Source organism: Pteropus alecto, unplaced genomic scaffold, assembly GCF_000325575.1.
Source record: "Pteropus alecto unplaced genomic scaffold, ASM32557v1 scaffold75, whole genome shotgun sequence".
Classification (NCBI taxonomy): Eukaryota; Metazoa; Chordata; class Mammalia; order Chiroptera; family Pteropodidae; genus Pteropus; species Pteropus alecto.
The window spans coordinates 32176438-32198871 of record NW_006440638.1 but is presented as its reverse complement, the minus strand read 5'-3'; the positions used below and the strand labels follow the sequence as shown (position 1 = coordinate 32198871).

The following is a 22434-nucleotide window of genomic DNA, read 5'->3' as shown; positions in this document are numbered from 1 at the left end:
GGGCTGGAGGTGGAGCGAACAGCTGCAGGACCGACTGCTGCTACAGGACCGACTGCTGCTGCAGGGAAGTTTCTGCACCCAGCTCCAAAGGTCTGTTTTCCAAAAGAACACTCGTGCAGGGGACACAGAGATAGGGAGACACAGAGAATCACAAAATTAAAAAGACACATAGGAGAAAACAGGAGATAAAGACTGAGAGATCCATACAGAGAGAAACAGGAATACAGAGCAGACACACACCACAGTACCAGAGACAAAAAGACACGGAGACAGAGACAGAGAGGGAGAGAAGGGGGAAGAGAGGGAAAAAGGGAGGGGGAGAGAAAGAGAGAAGGAGAAATTATGAGTCAAGTGGGATCCGGGCTCTGATCTTGATTGTATTACCTCTGGCAAATGCTTCCCACTCACTCTCTGGGCCTCAATTTTCTTATCTGTACAGTGGGGAAGGGAGACAGTTTTGGGGGACAGTTTTCAGAATACCAAAACTGGTAGCCTGTGGGCCACCGCCAGTGTACAGCCTGTTTTGTATAACTCCCAGTTTTTTGGGGAAAAAAATCCGAATAACCAACATTTAAAAACCAAGAGAACTCATGAAAAATGTGGATTTATGGCTTCTCTTGAGATTCTCTTGGAAAAAAGTGGACCTCCATTTCCTTCTGATAAGAGACAGCTGGAGCTGAGCTGGGCTGTTCCTCCCTAGTCACCACACTTTCTACTACTTCCTACTGTCTCCCAATGTATTGCCTCAGTCACCAAGATGAGACATTAAAGTTTGTGGCCCCTAGACCAGAAGTCTGTTGGAGTCTACCCCACCCAAACAAAGGAGGAGAGGAGATACAGGGAGGAGAAAAGTACAGATGCCAAGGAGCTTGTTCCCCACTCACTCCCCAAAGTCACATGATAACTTGGAAGAAAACCCTGCCACATTGAGTGCTTGGGCACAGACTGCATCCTGAAGCATTTAATGGGCAACCACAGTGTTCCAGGCTATCCTGTCAGTCCTGGAGACACAGAAGTTAGCCATACACACTTAGATAGAACCACATTTTAGGCAGAAGGAATAACATAGGTCAAAACATCTTCTACCTCTGGACAGTACTAACATTATTCTGCCTCCACATTCAGTATTTCTTTAGCCTAAAACTTTAACTGAGTATCTGTTATATGACCCAGATGATGCTAGTGGTCTGGCAAGGGACTCCAAAAATGTTTAATTATTACCTCTTTTTCTTGGCAGAGCACCCAAACTTCCTGGCAGTCTGCCATCTTATTGCATCCTCACGTCACCCAGCAAGATAAACAAGGTATTAGTCCCACTTTACAGATAGGGACATAGAGGCCTGGGGAGGCAGAAGGACTTCAAAGGTTAGAGGTAGAAGAGAACTTTCAGGTCATCAGTTCTCTATTTTTAGATGAAGAAACTGAGGCCTGGAGAGATGGCGTGATCAGTTTCCCCACTCCCGGGCACACTTTGTGCTCTTAAGGTCAGATGGTTGGCTGGGGTAGATTGCAAACCTGAATCCCCAGGCTTGATCCCCCAAGCAGATTCCAGGATTCAAAGAATTGCCATCCTAGCGAAACGTTTAATCAGAAAGACAGACCTGTTATCTTTCATATATAATGGTGGTGTAAATTGAAACAGCCTCTTTGGGTGGCAACCTGAAAATTTAACACATGTGTACCTTCCACAAGACAATTCCATTTCTCAGAATCTATCCTACAGGTACCCATACCCGTGCATGAGGATATGTATGCAGCATATTCAGTGCATCATGGTTTATAGAAGAAGCCAGAATTGGAAACAGCCTGGATGTCTATCCACCAGGAGGGGTCTGCTTAAATCAACTAGGGCCCATGCAAAACTATAGGCTACTATTTCGACTTTAGATAAATGAGGCAGTTCTATATGAACAGATGTGGAATAAGCCAGGGTATATCGATAACTGAAAAAAAAACAGAGTGGAGATCAATGTGTACATCATGTAGGTTTGTGGTGGTACAGGAGGTAGGCTGGTAGCTCTTATGCAGAGACTGTCTCTGTTGGGATGCACAAGTACAATGCAGAAGGGGGACTGGGGAGCCCGGGCAGGGAGGACAGTGCAGGGGGGCTTGCTAAGTACTGTCTGAATTTTTCTCTGTGCAGCATTTCCTAACCACAGACTAGCAGAGTGCCAAAAACCAAAACAACAAAATCTCCTCTGAGTCTGAGGCTCAGAAGGAGGGATAAGTGTGAATTGATAGAAAAGCTGCCTGGTTGAAGATGAGAAGGCTGAAACATTGCCCCCTGGTGAGCCCATTTGTTGTGTTTCTATAGTCAAGGATTTGAGTTGCCTATTAGGAGACTTCCTGGATGGCTGAGGAAAGGGGAAGGGTGTTCTCACACAACCCTAGGAACCAGAGAGGGCTGTACAAATAACAAAAGTGTCCTCAGTATGCCAACTCTCTCCCACTCTCTCTGCCTCCACTCTTCTTCCCTCTCTTCCTTCCTTCCCTTGGCAAAGATTCACTGAGCCCCTAGTAGGTACCAGGACCTGTTCTAGACCATGGGCACTGTACTGACCCTGTGTTTCTGATGTTTGCCTGCTGGGGTCTTGATGACTCTGGATAGACCTCCTATCCCAGGTTTACACAATTCCTAGAGCAAGTAAAAGACTCTTCTGGGAGCAGCTTTCACATGCAAACAAACCAATCCAGAGTCCACACCCCCACCACACTGGGCTGTTATCTCCCTGCCCTAATCACCCAGGGCCAGGTATCAGACAACTAGGAACAGTTCCCATTCCCCAGAGCCCACTGAAATTATTCAAATGAGCTAATTCTAAACCTTCTGCTCCCATATACTGCCATGCCAGCCTGAACATGCCTGATCTTGTCTGTATTCCCCAGAGCCCACTGAAATTATTCAAATGAGCCAATTCTAAACCTTCTGCTCCTGTATACTGCCATGCCAGCCTGAACGTGCCTGATCTTGTCTGGATCTTGTCTGATCTCAGAAGCTAAACAGGGTTGGGCCTGGTTAATACTCGGATGGGCCTGGCACGTTCCTTTTTGAGGAAACCACCATAAAGATTCTTGCCCACCTTTCTCCCCAGTCCCTGCTTCCTCTGCCTCCAGAAGGACCCTGGCACTTCCCTATGTGGCCCTGCATGGTGTGGTTTGTCTCTGCCTCTTAGGAACTGTGATAATATACTACATTTTCCAATGGCAGTCATCACCTGATTAATTTGTTTCACCATACCTAAGTAATAATAAAACCTATATTTAAAACAGGGAGCTGAGAGTCCAATCGTTATGTTGCATACAGTTTTCTAACATCTTTATTTTCCTCTGACCATACAAATGTGCTTGATTCTCCAGTAGTTGCTTATCAGATTAATACAGCTATGCTTTTGAAAATTAATAATGAGATGATATAATGGTGAATTTGTGCACTGTTTCTAACTTTCAGTGTCCATCACCCACACCCACCCCAACACACACATACACACATACATCCTTTCCAGCAGGAGATCTGTTGAGTTCCTGGGTGGGTTCTGATTTCCCAGACCCAGCTTCACCTGAGTTTTCTCTCAAAACCCCTTTGCTCCCTGTTCAATATCTTTGAACAGATATTTTAGGGTCTTTATCAATGCTGAGCTACAGAAGGGCCTGAAGCAGCCTCTTCCAGCTTACCTTTTAATTTTTTATGGTGTTTTTTTTTCATTAAACTTTTTTATTTTGAAATAATTGTAGATTTACATACAGTTGTAAGAAATACTACAGAGAGATTGTAGGTACACTTCACCCGGCTTCTCTTAATGGTTACATCTTATAAAACTATAGTCTAAAGCACAATACAATCCTCTGATCTTATTTAGATTCCCCAGTTTTACTTGTACTTATTTGTGTGTGTGCATGCACGTATACGTATGCGAGTGTGTGAAGTTGGTTCTATTCAACTTTATCACATGTAGATTTGTGTATCTATCATATGGTGGCTTTTTAATTACAGAAAATGGTACCTTTTACATACTTAATTCTTTCTTTTACAGTTTGCTTTTACTGTCACAATAAAGAAGGTCTTCTCTTCCCCAAGATCCTAAAAATTATCTCAGGAATTCCAGGAAGATGAGTCCATTTAGTGTCTGCCCTTTCTCCATAGAAATCTGCTCCAGAAATCTCTTTAATCCAGATTCCCCCTTACCCGGTCCATTAGAGATTTTTGGCCCAACTCAGCGATAACTTCATTGATGCCAAATCCACTAGAAACTTTTTAGTTCTCATTTCAATCACTGATTTATTTCTTTATTCAACAAGTATTTTCAGTATATGGACAGGTATGCATGATTCTAGGCCCGGGGCACAAAATGGGTGTGGATTGGTGGGGGGGAGGGGCGGGGAGGGGGTATGCAGGAGAAGATAAAGGTGGGCAAGAGTCAGATCTCATGGGGCCTTGTTGGCCAGGGACAGTAAAGAGTTTAGATTTTATTCCCAAGGCAATAGAAAAATAGAGGGTTTAAAGCAAGGGAGAAGAGTGATCTGATTTATTCTCTCAGACCAGCCCTATGGCTGCTTGGTGAATTATGAGTGTACAGGGGCAGGAGGGAAACAGCCAAGCCAAGCGAGAAGCTTTCCAGAAACCCTTGCCCTGCTTCCCTCACCCTATTCTGTTCATCTCTCCTCTCCTCTTGGACTCTCCTGCTTTATCTGCCTCCAAAATGAGTGTGCACCACTGGGCTCAGCATGCATCTGCTCTTACTCCATGTACCCTCCCCAGGCCTCCTTGTCACCTGCATTGCACCTGGCCACATGTGGGTGTCCCCTGAAATTAGCTTCTCCACAGAAAACTACAGTCCTCAGAAAGAAAAAGCCCCCTCCCAGGGTGATTCCCCCTTACCAGCTGCAAGTGAGAGAAAACGAAACCCAAACCGGCGTAAGCAAAATAAAAGCAGGATGTAATGGTGCACGTAACCAACAACATAGGCACCTAAAACAAGCTGCAGGTTTGGTGGAATTCAGAGGCTCGAATGGTGTCATAAGGAGTTGTCCCTTCTCTCCATTTGTTTTCTCAACTTTCCTCTAGATGGCTTTGTTCTCAGGCTGACTTTCCTCAAAGGTAGAGAAGCGGCCACAGGTTTCCCCAGAATCGCATTTTCCCAGGTGAGTTACCTGGGAAAAAAATCAATCTCTTTCCCCAAAGTCCCAGGGTCAATTCTCTTTGGCCCAGTCTAGGTCACATGCTCATTCCTGAACAGGTCCTATCATTTAGATTGGCCAACCCTGGGGCTGGGGAGTGGGGGGAGCTGTGGAGTCAGCTCCATCTGAACAGCACAGACTGAGGGGTTTCTCCAAAGGCATTTTGGGGTTCACCTACTAGAAAATGAGGATCTGAATGCTGAGCAGGTAAAAAAACGCATTGCACAGATGAGGAAACCATAACTCAGAGAGAGGTAATGTTTGCCTGCGTCCCTCAATGAATTAGCAACAACCTAAAGACTAGTGCCCTACCCAGTGTCTTTCCTTCACATTGGCTGGGTCAGGATTTTCTCTAACGGAACTAGAAGTAAGAAAACTGTGGCTGGCAGGCTGGGTTCTACCTTTCACCCCATGTCCCATCCCCATCCGAGGATCTCGTTCTGGTCTTAGTGGCAGTAAATCACCATTAAGAGAGTATTATCTGTTCTGGAAACTTTGGGGAAGCCTGCCGCCAAATAACATTAAGCCTCTAAGAAATGATTCTCTAATGGAGGGATTTCAGACACCATGATGGGAAAAGAATGCTATTTGGGTTCCAAAAGGACTCCTGGCATCTGCTACTTTGATTCCACATAGGCCACACTTGGTTACTGCTCTGCTTCCAGCAAAGAAGTGCTAACTCCGTCCATTCTCTCCAGGAGCCTTCAATTCCATACATGTTTATTAAGCACCAACTGCATGTAGGCAATGTGATAGGTGTCAGGGAATATAGGGGAAGGCGAATCTTGCATGGTTCCCTGCTGCTTGTAGAATCGAATTCTTAGCCTGGCGTTCAAGACCCTTTATAATTGGGCACAATTTAGGCTCCTTTTTGACAGATCTTCCCTGACTCCATGTCCAGGTCCCCCTAATATCAACCAATGGAAACCATTTTACAAACATTCTGTGCAATTCCACACCTCCATGTTTTTGCCTCTCTCCTTACCCGCTGCCACCTGTGGGACACTTACTCAATTTTTAGAGCCTATTGCAAATGCCCATTCATTCATTCATTCATCATTTTATTCATTCATTTCATAAACATTCCCTGTTAAGTTTTAGGGTCGCTGAGAGGATTCAGACAGGAGCAGTATTCTAAAGATGTTAACAGTCTGGGAGGGGAGAAGGACATGTCTACATAAATTGCATTATAGTGTACCATGTGCTCAAAGGCCCTGGCGTGGCACCATAGATCCAGCCTATAGGGCCAGGGATAACTCTTAGACAAGTCTTAAGAGTTACTTTGGATGAAAGGGCATGCCGGAAGGCTTTCTCTGACCCGCCTGGCTGAAAGGTGCCCATCATACTTTCACTTTCTTCCCAATCTTTATCATTAAGTGCCCTTGATATTTCCTTCTTCCTTGTTTATTATTCACACCAGAACCTCATCTTCATGAGAATAGCTTCTTATTCTCTACTGTTTATCCAGTTCCTTGTACATAGCTGGCACTCAGTAAAAACTTGTTGAATAAACGACTCTATGAATAAATGCATTCAGCCTAGAGCAGATGAGAATAAGCATCCTGGCCTTGTTGTTCAAAGTGAGAGGACACAAGGGTGCCTTCCTCCATCACCTCTGGATGCACATGAAAGAGTCAAGATATTTACCAGAAGGACAAACAGATAAACTGGGAAGCAGTCTTGGAGGTGTGCAAGGAGAGACCTGAAGGCCAGAACAATCAGAGACAGTTTCCTGGAGGAAGAGGGGCAGAAGCAAGGCTATGAAGGATGGGAAGAGTCAAGACAAGCAGAATTGGAAGCAGATGAGCTCAAGATGATTGAAAGCCTGCTTTCTCTCCCCTTCCTAAGCAGAATTGCCTAGTCCCCTTCCTCTCCTCTCCAGAACAGCATGGTCCAAAGATGGATAATGTCCAGGGATTGCTAAGGCTACTCACTCACTGTAAGATACCAGACAGAATCTGCCTCTGTCTGAGATTGGGCCAGGCCAAGTTTCTGCACTCATAGTCTAGGCTGACAAACTAAAGCCATGAGCCCTCACTAACCCATACCCTGTGCCCGCTATGAGGTCTTACATTCATGCTGAGAGACCAATTGCAAGTATGCATGGTCCAGATTGCTTCCAAAGAGCAATTTTCTGCCCAGCTGGAGCTTGCCGAGTAGAACTCACGATGAGGGAGGGCTCTGGGGGCTGTAGGGATGCCGCCGTCCCACAGAGCTGGCATGGAGCTGATGCACAGGAGCAATTTCTAAAGTGTGTTGTCTGATATATTCAGCTGGCATGGAGCATGTGCACATGTGTTTGTACACATGTCTCTGCCTCTGCACATGCACCTATGCATATATGTGTACATATATATACATGATCTATGTCGGTATGGTGTGCACATATTCATACACACCTATTCCTTGTGTGTACATGTACATACATGTATATGCACATGTGGGTCTATGTCTATATGCTGTACACATGTGCATGTGTGTTTGTGCCCAGGGCAATGTGTACATGTATGGCACATGTATCTGTGGCTTAGTTTGGGGCAGGATCTAGTGGTCATCTTCAGTCTGGTTTGTCACTGGTGACCTCATCTAGTGAGGAAAATGGCTCTAGATCTAACGTACAACGCATGAATAGGATGTTCTCACTGCCTCCTTCAAAACTTACCTGTTTACTCTTTCATTTCCTGTTCTCTGCAAGCTAGTCTGGTGAATTAACATGTGTTAATATAACAGAAGGAATCTCCTTGAGGACAGAGTGTGTGTTCCTCTACCACAGAGTTTAGCACACAGTGAGTGCTGAGGAGCAGCTGAATACTGGAGTGGGACTACAGACTGGTATATAGGAAACAACTCCTGAGTGCCCTGAACACATTTTCTCATTTAACTCACACAACCCTATGAAGTCAAAATTTCTCTGCCTGTTTAAAGAAACCAAGGCTCAGAGAGGTAAAGTGACTTGCTCAAAGTCACACAACTAGGAAACAGAGGAACTTACTTGGATGTGAACTCAAATATGTGTTAATCCAAAGCTTTTTCCACTCTACCCCGCTGAAAGGGAATATACCCAGATGAAAACAGCTAATGTGTTAGGAAGATGACGATATAGAGAATCGGTTTTTTCTTTTGCAAAATTCTCTTTTGTTTTGGTTGCTTCTTACTAAATTAAAGGAACTTTTATTTTTAATAGAAAGTATTTTGAAGAAATAAATACCTGAAGTCAACCTTCAAACAAGTATCTGATGTCTCAAATCCCATAATAGAGAAAGTGAGACTCTGACTTTTGAAATATCATGGAGCTTATCTTTGGATCATCTCGAGAGGATATATGCTAATTTGGATGAGAATGGAAGTGCTTTGGGTGAGCTGGGGTAGGACTGGGTGATAGAAGGCTTGCCGCCTGTGAGCCATAGTCGCTAGCAGTTCAGATACCTCATCATCTGTCAGACCCGCCAGAGATAACAAGCCCCCACCCCTGCCATCGTTTCTCCTATTACAGGAGAAAAATGAAAACCAACTCCAAATCACCTTGGTCATTTAGGTGTATTTATCTTGCTGTCAGCCACATGTAGGCCCTATCTCAATGTTCTGAGCTAATTAGAGCTTGTCCCCCAGAATACATGGAATCTCCACCCTAAATATTGCAAGCGGGGGAGAAGGTATTAATCTGCTACTAACAGTGAGCCATGAGTCAGAATGACAACAGGTGGAGGAGGAGCGGCCCAGTGGGTGCCGACAGAGACTTTCAGTTTGGCCCACTGTCCCTGCTGGGAGTCCAAGTGTTCCTTTTCATTATCCCATGAGAACCCACTTGGGAGTCTGAAGTGGACACTGATGTCCTTTGGCCACCTGCATCTACCCTTTGACTTCCAGTCAGCAGAAGGACTTCTCTTTCTTTCTGGGGGATTGCTTTATTCCTATCCCATATGGCTTTGATGGGATGCCAGCCATACTGCCCCACCTCCTAGTGCAAGGTGTCAGCATGTGGCCCAAGCTTGGCCTGTGGAACCCACTAGCTTCTGGGACTTAGACTCTTGGGTGGAGAGATGCCAGAGTTGTTAGGGGGATATTTGTGCCAGCAGTAGTGATAGCACTGAGACAAGATGATTGTAAAATCCCTGCCACCTGGATCCTTACAAGGCCCTTCTATTGGCCTCAAGCATGTAGTCTTCCTGCAGAGCAATAAATTCCCCTTTTCAGCTAAATTAGCTACAATTGAGTTCTGCTGTTTGCAACCCTGTACTGAGATCTCGTGAGATCCTGGTGGTGATTTCAGGAAATAGAAATGGAGGGAGGGAAGGAGTTGGAAGAGAAGTGCTGAAGGCTGGGAAGAATAAGGGGCTACAATTGAGTCAAAGGGATGTCAAGGACAACAACAACAAAAGAATCCCACGTAAGAGTCCAGAAATGTTCTTCACAGGATCATGAATCATTCATGCATGAAAATTTGAAGAAAATCTTCTTATTACCATTTGTGTAGGCAGCGATTCTATTTGTCTGGTCAGCCTCCAGTTCTCTTTCTTCTCATAACAGAAATGCTCTCCCCTGCTCTCAAACCTGTTGGTTTGTATGGGACTGGCACCACCTTGGGACCCGTGTGACCAAGGCCTGGCCAGTCATGGCATGAATCTCTCCAGCTACAGAGATTGGTTTAAGAACAGCTATCTGGCCAAGCTGGGTCAATGAGACTCAAATACAGAACTTTTACTGAAACTATGTTCTTTTCATGCTATAGTTGTGAGGTATAAGCCCAAACTGCTGGGGGCCATTTTTGCCACCTCATGGGAAATTTCTGCTTATGGATGTTGTCATCACAAAGTTAGTTGAGCCAGGAAGTAGAAAGTAACTGGTGTTTTATGATATTGTTTGAACAATCATTGGATGGAGCTGATAAGTATAAATGTATATATTTTTTAATTATTTATTATTATTCATACCTATAGCACCTGGTCTTCCTAGGGGGGTCTCCCATCCAAGTACTAACCAGGCCCGACCCTGCTTAGCTTCCAAGATCAGACATCGGGCTTGTTCAGGGTGGTATGGCTATAGAACAGGAACTGTGGCTCCACTGGGGCACAAACCCAGGACCTTCTGTGTGTAAAGCAGACGTGCTAACTCCTACACTATGGAACCACGTCCAAGTATATTTTTTATTTAAGTCAGTTTAAACTATCCTTTCTGTCACTTGCAATCTAATGACTAACAGATAAAACTCAAAAAAGTGAAGGGATCCCAAAGCTGGATATGGCTCATCCCATGCCAAAGTGGGGAAAGGACCCACATGACAACAAAGCAAAATCCCCTTTAGCCTCTGCCTCAACTCTGAAGGACTGTATTTGGGTACCAGCTTGGTCACTAACTCACTGGAAGACCTTAAATACATTACTTAACATTTCTAGGGCCCAGTTTTCCTTCTGTAAAATGAGATTGATAATAATGCTTAAACACTAATAATAACAAAAAAATTTTCAGCCAACTAATTATTTACTACATGCTAGTCCTTATGCAAAGTGCTTTCCATGCATTATTACATTAAATCTTCATAAAAATTGAGTGATGTAAGTATTATGGTTATTTCCATTTTACGGAAGAGAAAGCTGAAACCCAGAAGGTTGAGAAACTTGCTCAAAGTCACCAAGTAGAAGACCAAGCCTTTGACTTTTAACCACAATGTTACACAACCTCTCAGATGTTGAAAATGTAGCTCACCAGGAAGGGGAAATGTGTAGGGAGCTTTGTCCTGCCCGCTGGCTCACCATGCCCCAGCTGCTTTTTGAGCTATTCTGCACCTTAGAGGGTAGGGAGAGCTCCAATTCTACCTGAGAAGTGTACCTATAAAGAAGTGACCAAAAGTCTCATGTGTCTCTGAGAGGACAAAGCAAGGTCAGGGTTATTCACAAGGTCAAGGTCATAGGACTCAGCCTGGCCTGTGAACATCTGACCAGAATTTTCAAAAGATGGATCATTCCCTTGGTTCATATATGGCCAAAGGGAGGCCAGAAAGCTTTTAAGAATAATAATACTTTAGGTGATTGAGTAAATGAATAAATGAATGAATGAGTGAGTAAAGGAGTGGATAAATAAGTGATTAAATCATGAATGAGAGAGTGAGTGAGTGAGATAGAAGTGAACTTATGTTGCCCCAAGGCAACTTATGGAGCTCCCAAGGCAGCTGGGATACAAGACAAAAACAATATAAACAACCAGAAAACAATTATGTGCCAAGACACATAGCACCAATAATGTGTCAGCTATGAAGATTGCTCTATGGACTAGAAATGTCTAGTCAAATTTGAAGTGGGGCTGATCAGGACCCTGAAGAATGGGCAACGTTAGAAAAGCTGGAGAAGAGGGAGTAGGGCACTCAGGAGGGGACACCATGTGCAGGTGGAGGTGTGGAGCTGCCCACGTATAGGAGACTTGCTCCCTCCCTGAAGACTCACCTAGCCCTCACCATTTCCGATGCCTCCATCAGCACTTAGGCAGGATTCGCTTGTGGACACAGATGTAGGGCATGGATTCTTGGGGGAGAAATCACAAGGAAAGGCTGTTCTTAACTCTAGCCCTTAGCTGGGGCAGAGAGGTGGGCCAGAGCCATCTATCACAAGCATCCTGGGTCTGGCCATGTCAAAGTCTGAGACTGGGCACATCTCCAGGGCTACTCTGAGGGCCCAGCTGACTGCTGCAAATAGATTTTCCTTTATTGGTTTTGGGGCCAGAGAGCTATTCAGGACAGTCAGGATGTTCAGATAAGCAAGGGCTTCTGCGCATGGAGGCAGGGGCACAGAAAGGACTTTAGAATCTTGCAGACCTAGTTTCCACTTCTAAGCCCACCACTGCCTTGATTTTGGCTGCGGGCAACTAATGTCACCTCTCTAAACAAAAAAGGCAGTAAAACATAGCTTACAGGGTGTTGCAAAGAAATGTAGAATGTGCTTCACATCGTACTTGCCAAGAACAGAGTAGGTACTTGGTAAATGACTTTTCCCTCATGGATACTTTTGTCATCAGAAACAAGTATAGTTAATTTTTCAAAAAATACTTAAAACAATGAAAGCATGTCTGCTTATGGTCTAGCGGAGAAAGAATGTATTGGTAACAGTCCTGCCAGGAAATAGATGGCGTCCTCAAATTGGATAGTTTGAGGACAATTTAATAAAAGAACTGTTCATAAAAATATGCGCGGAGTCTACAATGGATAGTGCAGTACCCAGAGAAGGTAAGAGGAGACCTGTTAGCACCTCTAAGCCTAATGCGGGTGAGAGGAGGTAGCAGTTACCAGAACTCAGTAAGAGGGTCCTGGGTGGAGAAGATCTTGAAAGGAGCTGTAACCTTCAGTTGAGGGACCCTGCAGATTACGAACCAGGGGATTAAATACTACAACTTTTTCCTTTTCACACCCTCTGATCTCCTCTGAGACTCACCATTGGCTGAATCTACTTGAAAACCAGGGGCCAAGGAAGCCATTGATAAAGGCTGGCTTCCCAGGCCTGGAGCAGGGTGGGGAAGGCGAAAGAGTGGATCTGGAGGGTCAAATAGATATATCTAGCATATGAGGTTTACAAATGCCCTGTTGATAATAAACATGAAGACCCCTCCTCATAAATATGCTCTCAAGCCCCGCTCTGCCACAATATAGGCCCAGCCGATTGCAATTACAGCCGATGTTCTACAGTACAGAGAGAGGAAAGCAGTGTTGACAACATTCTGATGAAAACTAAGTTTGGTCTTTTCAGGGCTGCAGCCTGGGGTGGGTATGGGACATTGGGACACTGCCTGCTCTGAGGGAACAGGTGCGGCCGGATGACATATGATCATAATGAAGATGCACTTCACACTGAAGGCACCTCATGACTGATGAGCCACTCGAGTCCAACAGGGAAATTAAAAGAAATTAAAAAAAGAAAGCTTAATAAATTCTGGCCGGAGTCATGCAGAGAGAGAAGCCCTCCCCACACTGTTACTGACAGTCATTTTTCAGTTTGTATCGAGAAGTCACAAATGGATTCACTGCAGCCATCAGAACAATGGGGGCGTGGGTTTCAAGCACCCTTTACGAAGTGCTGACACACTTACTCTGGACTTGGGATGAAGGGCTGAGTGCTAAGCTGTCTTAGCCAGGTCAAAGCCACCAGGCTGGTCCATGCCGGACAGAAAAGAGAGTCACTATCTCCTAAGATGGGATGGAATGGGCAAGAAGGCAGGATGCTGAGAACGTTGTAGAGAAAATGTCATACATTCAGCACACACAGATGTGCACACGTGGAGACTAATACAAGGACTTAGACATACATAAAGACCCACACAAGGACACATACAAAGACAACAAAGATATATACATCATAGGGACATACAGAGACACAAGTCAGATACACAGGAACACACGGCAAGGATACACATGGACATACAGAGTCTTAGATACTGAGATAAACTCATTCAAAGACATACAGAGGACTGTGAGGACCGAATGGGACAATGACATTAAGTGCCAAGTAGGGGGATTAATAGGCAGGGGACCCACTGTCTGTTAGTTTCCTAAAACAAAAAGGAAGAGAAACCCATTAACAACATATGAATTACATTTTAAACTATATTTTAAACAAGAGAATGTCTGGTGGTCCAAAAGGGAGTATCCCAGGAGAGGCATGTGTTGGGTCACAGCCTATTAAGCAAAAGTCAAGCCCTAAGCGGGGCCACGCTTTACAACCCGATGACCCCAAGATCCAATCCTCTGTCTCCAGGCCCAGAATTCAGTCTTTTGTGATCAAGCCCCTCAAACCCCACCACCTCATCTCCACAGCTCCTCTTTCCAATTATGTCAGCTCCAACACTAGTTTGCCTGCTTCCCTAGACATGCATGTCATTCCTGCCACCAAGCCTTTAGCCATGCCATCCCCTCCATTGACGGTGCCTATCTGCTCCCTCTGCCTCTCCAAAACATATTCCTCCTTTCACTACTTGAGTCCTACTTGTTTAGGAAGCCCTTCCTAACACCAGTGACCTCTCTGTCCTGCTTGATAAAGTTATGGGTTTTCCTATTCTTCCTTTATACCTGAGGCTCAGAGGGGTGAAGTGACTTGCCCAGGATCACAAACCTCAAAAGTGGTAGAGTAGAAATTTGAATCCAAGTCTATCTGAATGCAAAGCCCCGTCTCTTTCTGCTATACTCTCAAAGGTCTGAGAGAGCAGGAGTTACATTTCATGAACAATTTAAATGGTTTCCAGTGCTTCATTATTATAAGCGATGCCTCAGTAAACATCTTCATGTTTTAGATTATGTCTTTAGCATGAACTCTCAAAAGAGAAATTAATGGTCAAGGTATGTATTAGTCTGTTCAGGCTACTATAATAAAATACCACTGGGTAGCTTATAAATAACAGAAATCTATTTCACACAGTTCTGGACGCTAGAAGTCTAAAATGGTGCCAGTATGGTCAGGTGAGAGCGCTCTTCCAGATTACAGACTTCTCATTGTGTCTTCATATAATAGAAGGGGGCAAGGGTGTTCTGTGGCGTCTCTTTCATAAAAGCACCAATCCCGTTCATGAGAGCTCCAGCCTCATGACCTAGTAACCTCCCAAAGGCCCCACCTTCTAATACCATTGTATTGGACATTAGGATTTCAACATAAGAATTTGTGGGGGTTGGGGGGGGCGGACACAAACATTCAGATCATAGCAAAGTGTAAGTGTTCATTCATCCAACAAACATTTATCATCATTTCCACTGCTACCACTCTGGTCCATGCCATCATTATCACACACCCAGATGTCTAAAGAGGCCTCTTAACTGGACATACTACCTTCTCACTTCCTCCTGCGGTAATTGAGAATTGGACCCAATTCTTCAGCCCTTCCTGCAGCCACACCTTTGCCAAGGCTTCATTATGTATTAAATGGATTCCCTGCTCCTTAACTTTGGCCTTGGCCATTGACTTGCTTTGGCCAATGGAATAGAGCAGAAATGGGCCAGTTCCAAGTCTGGGACTTTCTTTTTTGTTCCTCTGCTATTGTCATGAGAGCATGCCTCCACTCACCCACTGCTCCTAGGAGAAGGGGGAGAGACATGTGGATCAGAGTCACCCCAACTGCACACCTGTGAGAATAAATGATCATTGTTCTAAGCCATTAAGTTTTGGGTTGTTTGTTATACAGCATTATTGTGGCAATAGCTGACAGATATATGCCCCTCTGACCTATTCTCCACACACTGCCAGTTATCTTTTTAATCCTTTCTTTTAAAATTTGTGCTCTGTGTGCTATAACTTTTTACCATTAATCTGACTACCCACACCAAAGCCTGGCCACTTTATTCCCTAGGACCCCAGGAATGAACTGAGAGTACAGGAAGAAGAGGTAGCCAATCTGAACATAGTATGTGCAGATCTCTTCCAAGTTTATTAGATTTGAACAAGACCTGTGTGGCCTACAAAGAGGAAGTGGAAGAAGCCTGAAACCCTCACTGGAAGGGGAAGAGGACGAGCCAGTCCCTAGCACTTGCCAGATCTCATTTCACCTTCCCAAATATCTCACCATGGGCCTCACCATCCTCATTCACCCAGGAGGAAACAGAGGCTCAGAGAGGTGAAATGACTTTCCTAGGTTTGCAAGATGAGTACATGGCAGTAGTGGGATTAGAACCCTGGCTGCTCTATTGCCAAAGTAATCCTGCCACTGCATTTGTAACCTCTGTGAGGTCAGAGACTTCCTTCGTTTATGGCTCTGTGCCTTCACCTGAAACAGCCTGGTGCTCAATAGGTGCTCAGTGAAAGAATGGGTAGGTCTGTTTTCCTACCTCTACATCAAAACACCGATGTCTTCCTCTGAGCACTGGACGAGACGGTGCTTGGATATCGAAGTCATTTTGATAGCCCTGAAGTGTAGGGACCCCTGGGAGTCAGACTGGCCTGATTCCAGTTCAGCCATATCCCAGGAAAAGTGACTTATTTGCTCCTCAGTTTCTCCTCTATCAAATTGACCTTATTGCAGTGCCTACCACAGGGATTTGGTGAGGATCAATTGAGATGTATGTGTAAAGCATCTGGTCATTGCAATCAGTGCTCAATAAATAGGTTGTTGCTATCTGGACAAATGGTAAATGTTAGGCTAACTGACCATCAGAATTGGTGACTGGTCAAAAGCCTCAAACCTCCCTGAAGGGGAAGGTCTGTATCTCCATCCAGGCCCTGCCCTATAACAGGGGGCAGTGAGAGCAGCCAGATGTCCCACTGTGGGTAGAAGGGGTGGGGGAAGGATGAGAAGCAGATTTCTGGTTGTGTCTTCTTGCCGTGAATTAACTACCTACAGAGCTGTCCTTGGAAAGGAGGGAGGCAGCTGTGGCAGACATAATGAGCAGAGAGCTCATCTAGGAAAGGCTGACCACCGATCACCTGGCTCCCGGCTCACTCCAGCACCAAAGAAGGAAAGAAGAGTATGTGTGTCCCCAGGAACTGCATACAAGTGTTCAGGTATTAGCATGATCCTGGCAAGGAGATGGAGGGTGGCAGGGGAGATGGCCAGGACACTCTTCCACTGGTGCTCAGCAGTGAAGAAGGGCAGGGATTAACACACAAGGAATGCCAGGTGAGGTCCAGGCACTTCTCATTCATGATCTCCTTTAATCTTTACAACCATCCTGCAAGGGGGGAATCTTACCCCTATTGAGATTGAAGGTCAGAGAGGGAAGGTGACTTGCCCAGAGTCACACAGCTGGCGTAAAGGATATGACTTACAGTCTAAAAGCCAAATGTGCAAAAATTGTGATTTCTGGATTGGAACTTCATTTTTATCCTGTTTCCTTTCTACCAAAAAGTGGAAACTTAACGTGGTCATTTCAGAATCTCCTTGCCCCTCCTACTCAGTCCCCAACTGAATCCCCATCTGAGCTGGTTTTCTATTGTTGCATAAAGAATCACCCCAAAACTTAGTGGCTTAAAACAAAAACAATCTGTTATTCTCTGGGATAGTTCTGGGACTGGGCCCAGCTAGGTGGTTCTTGCTCAGGATCACCTGTGCTGAGGCTACAGGGGTCTCAAAGTCTTCCTCAGTCAGCAGCTGCTACTGGCTGTCGGTGGGGACCTTAGCAGGGGCTGTGGCCTAGAACACCTATACACAGCCTTTCCAAGTCACCTGGGCTCCCTCATAGCATAGTGGCTGGCTCCCAAGAGCAAGTGACCAGAAAGAACCAGGCCAAAGTTATGTCACCTTTTACAATGGCCTTGAAAGTCACATGGCATTCTTGTGGTACACATGCCACACTCAATGGGAGGGAACATAAGTCCCACCTCTCCATGAAAGGAGTGTCAACATTTCTTTGCAATATGAGCCCAAGGAATGGGACAGCTTGTGGCCATCTTGCGGATACAATCAGCCACACTGTCTCTCTCCTGCGCTGGACTTGTCCCTGCTCTGCTGTCATTGGTCTACACAGTCTGTCAGCCTTGGGATCTCACTGCAAGATCCCTTTGTCTCTGCCTCTTGAGGCTACACCTATGTCTCTTGGAAGATGAGGATCATTTTGCTGCTTCTCATATCAAACTGGAGTACCCGGGGACCTCATGAGTCCACCTCAAAACCCACCCCAGCCTCGTTTCTTCCACACCCTCACCAGGCTGTAAAGAGTGGGACATGAGGCCTAGGGCAGTGAGGGTCCAGACAGGAAACAGAGGGCTCAGCATAGAGTAAGTGCTCAGTAAATGTTAGCTTCGGTTCATGTGATCATGATGTGGGAATAGTTAGGGCAATCCTTACAGAGGAGGTGAAGTAGATTAGATTTTATTATCTGGGGAAATGAGAGGAGGGACAGTTAAGGGACAGAAGACTAAAAGTGCAAAAGGTGCGGGGTATGAGGGTGCAAGGAGCACATAAACATGAAACTCGGGGGGACTAGCCCAAGCCTGCAGGCCAGGGCTAGTTGGGAAGGCCCTACCTACCAAGCCATCTCAGGTGTGTGAGCACAAAGCTGGGAAGGCAGGCAGGCTAGAGGAGAGGCTCTTTGCACGGGTCCACGTTGACCCTGCACCCTGCCACCACCCCAGCCCGCCCAGAGCGGATGTTGGCAGGTAGGCGCTCTTTGGGGCCCTTCTGGCAGGATGGGGGAGCACAAAATAGGGTGTTCTCGGTGTCTTCTCAGGTTGGCTGAGTCAATTAGAGGCTTTGCCAGGAAGTATTGAAGCATGAGATAATTCTCCTTGTTTCATTAGGAACACCGTGTTTAATTTAGATAATTTTATTATTTGGCTAAAGAGGAAACTGCAGCCCTAAGGATTGGTAACAGAGGTGTCTTTTCGGCTTTCGACAGAGTGCTACCTTCTGGATTTGATGAACCCCCCTGCCCATTACCACCTCCTCTCACTCTTCACACTGTCTGCAGACTGGGGCTCCTCATACTCCCTGAGATTCTGATTGGTAGGTCCTGGGTGGACCCCAGGTGATTCTGATGCAGGTGACTCAGGAACACATTTGAGAATTCTTGATAAAGAGGTAGGTTAGGGTGAGGTCACAAAGGACCGGAATGTCACTTAAAGAAGTTCAAACCGCTCTAGACGACTTGTTTTGTCCTGGCTACTTGTGGGGACAAGACTTCATTTGAAAGGAGGAGTTTGAAACCAGAGCTGTCCAGCCCCAGGGTTTGTGTTGGCAAAACACGGTTGTTCTTCCAACAACTGTTCATCAACACTTGCTCAGGCTCAGGCCTTGTTTTCAGGACCCTGAGGGGAACAGACACAGGAATAGGCACCTGAACTGTGATAGAGAGCTGCTTGGAATGCTGCCACAGCGCAGGAAATGCAAGGATTAATTCTGCTTCCCAGAGTCAGGGTCTTCTGGAATGGAAGAAGGCAGTTTGGACTTTCTTCCTTCCCCACAGGGTCTGGTTTATCCCAGTATAATGGCCCTCCTTGAGCCCCTGCCTCAGAGCCCCATGGTGACTCAGGTGACCCTGGTTTCTCCTGGCTCCATGGGCTCTCTATGTCCATACCCCTCTCTCTCCACACACATCCAAAAGCCTGCTGCCTTGAGTCACCTGGCCGAGTAAAACTGTCAGGATGACAGCCTTCCTCATTGTCACACAATTTAGGGTTCCAGCTACTGCAGAGCCCTGTAAAGGAACAACTTTTCTTCCTTGGGCTTTACAATTTTTTTTCCATCTCTAGCTCTATTATTCTCACATTTAATTAATGTTCCACTTGACTAATAAGATATAATAGAGGCAGCTGGGATTCCTTAGAGGCTGGGGGCTGGGATAATCGCACATCTTGAGAAGGAGGGGAGCACCATCAGGGGCTAGCAGCCTTGGGGTAGAGGAGGTTAGACTTGGGAATGGGGTGCTCAGCCACACTGCTGAGTAGAAACCCAGCAGGGTGAGCCCAGCCTACTCTATACCTTTGCCTATGCTGTTTCCCTCTCTGGAGCTGCTTTCCCTCCTCTTAAGGGCCTACTACCTCAGTGGTCTCAACTTCCCTCCTCCCAGGACAGTTGAGGTAGAAGTTCTCATAAATGAGCAGGGGTCAATGACACCCAGGGTGTGCATGTAAAAATGCAGCCTCCTGGCCCTGCTCCAGGAAGCTGGTGGGTGGAAGCCTAGGAATCTGCATTTGGCTGGTCTAAGTGCTTATGATATAGGCCAAACTTGAATGAACTTTGGGAAACCATGATTTGAACAATAAACTCCATTCTCCTTTTATAAAAGGGAAAGGATTATAGTGCCGCTCCATAGCCCATTATAAGAATCAGGATTGGGCATGCACTGTTAGCATTCAATAAACGTTAACTACCCAAATCATTGTCATTGGTTCTGCAGGACCATGTCTGTCTAGCCCCCGCTGTTGCCAATGCCTGGCACAGTGTTTGCCTCCAAGTGAGTGATCAGAAGCATTCAGAGCAGTTTTCTTTGGGCAGCTCCAGGAGGCAGAGTTGGAGAGAAGAAGGTAAAAGTTATTATTTTCCCTCTTGTACTGGTTGACAGTTTTAACATGAACTTGAAAAATAATATCTGTTATCATTTAAGAAACTTGTTTAATTTTCTGTTAATTTGTTAAATGACTAAAATAATCTTCTGGAAGTTTTGGATAGAGAAAGTGTCCTCTTCATAAGGCTTTTTAATTAAGAGTGGAGAATGTAGAATCTTATTCAATGCAGCCTGTGGACTCTGTGCACCAGCATCCCCTGGGAGTTTCTTTAAATGCAAGTTCTCGGGCCCCACCCTAGGCCTCCTGACTCAGAATTTCTGGGGCTGGCAATGGCCTTGCTAGAAAGCTCCCCAGCCATTGTGTTGCAGGTGGTCTTTGCCCACGAATGCTGTCTCGGGGCTGGAAGGTATCTGACACCCTGAGGGCAGACACATGACATCCCCACTCTCTTTTGTATTTGCCCCAGCCCCCAACCCCAGTCTAGGCACACGAGAGCTCAGCAAAGACTCACTGATGGATTAAAAGTGCACTGAGGCCCAGAGAGGCCCAGTGACCTCCCTGAAGTCCCACACAAGTGAATAGGAAATAGCAGAGGGGGATGGTTAAGAGCCTAGGCTTGGGTCTTCGGCCATTCTACCTTGAACAAGCCCCATCCCATCTGATCTTGAAGCTAAGCAGGGTTGGTCCTGGTTAGTACTTGGATGGGAGTCCACCAGGGAAGACTGGGTACTGTAGGCATAAAAAACAACAAAAAAATAAGGAATTGTAAACTGACAAAGTCCTTGCAAGTGTTCCCTCGCCTTAAAAAAAATTATTTTTTAATTAAAAAAAAAAAAAGAGCCTAGGCTTGGAGCCAGACATGCCTGGTTAAAAAAAATAAAATGCCCTTTCCTTGATCAGGTGTGTGGCCTTGGGCAAGTGCCTTAAGCCCCCACAGCCCAACTGGCCCATTTATAAAATGGGGCCATTCATCCCTATCTCAGAGAGTGAGATGAAGTAAGTATAAAAAGAAGGTTTGCACTGCACCTGGCTCCTGCTAACTTACAATACATGGAAGCTGCTGCTGTTATTATCGATACCATAAGTATCAACATCCTTATCACTGAGAGGCCTTGTCACAGCAAGGGCTAAATACCCAGGTCCTGGAGCCACTAGCCCCACTTATTATCTGAGTGAACCTGGACAAGTTCACTTCACATCTCTGGGCCTTGGTTGCCCCATCTATAAAATGGGAACGAAAATAATAATATGCCTACCTTATAGAGCTATTGTGAGTTGGTATTTGTAAAGCTCTTAGGACAGTACATGGCACAGAGTGAGCCCTGAATAAAGGCTGGCTATTATTATCAGCAGACTGGATAAGAAGCAGGCTGCACCCTGGGGATGAGGCGTGCCTACTTGCTTTACTCCTCATCCCCAATCCCCCTGGAAGTCTTGATAAAAGCTACCTCCATAATGAATGTACCTCTCAGCCAAGCACGGCTGTGACCACACAGCTCTGACGAACGAGGCCTTGGCGACAGCACCAACATCCATTTAATTAAGCAGCTTGACGGTGCTAGGAGGTGGATGACAGCCGACCAACCGGTATTGATTTCCTGGTGGGACCATAGCCCAGGCCAGACAGGGCCCTCTGCTGAGATGAGAGACAATTTGCAGGGTTGGAGCCAGGGGATGGGGGTAGGGCTGAAACCTCCCAGGCCAGGGTATCCTGGTAGCCTGGGCAGAGAAGTCCCCTTCCCTCCAGAATGGCCTATGTTTCATGATCATGTTGGTGTGACACAGGAGCTCATATTTAATAAAGCACTTAGCGTCATTTAATGTTCAACCATAGGTGCAATGATGACCCATTTTATAGACAAGAAACTGAGGCCCAGAGAGGCAGAGGTACTGATGCAAGGTCACTCAGCTAGGCTTCAAGCCTAAGTCTGTCTGATTCCAAAATCTTCCTCTTAACCACCACAATATTGCCTCCCATTTATTACTTGGGTAAGTTCCTTGCTGGGCCTCGGTTTTGCCATCTTTGAAATGGTCATGGAAGACTGGATTGGGTGGCCTTGAAGGGCTCTTTCTGCATTTTAGTTTGTGGTAAATTAACTCTTCTGGGTTTTGTTGTTGTTGTTGTTGGCCGATCTATGAGCTGAGAAAGAACCCTGCTACTTCTCAGAGTCTGTCACCATGGCCCAGCTATAAATTAATAATAAGCTAACATTTCTGTAGCCCTTACCATGTGTTAGGCACTGTTCTAAGAATATGAATTATTTTAATCCTTACCGCTCCCTAACACAAACACTCTACAACTACTGTTTTCCAAATGAGAAAGCTGAGGCATAGAGAGATTCGACAACTTGCCTGT

General features: G+C 45.6%; 2 pseudogenes; one reads left to right on the top strand and one right to left on the bottom strand.

The window, feature by feature from the left end:
• Nucleotides 1-10103: 10103 nt before the first annotated feature.
• Nucleotides 10104-10220, bottom strand: LOC112484422 (annotated as a pseudogene).
• Nucleotides 10221-20698: 10478 nt separating this feature from the next.
• LOC112484465 lies at nt 20699-20816 on the top strand (annotated as a pseudogene).
• The last annotated feature ends 1618 nt before the right edge of the window (nt 20817-22434 follow it).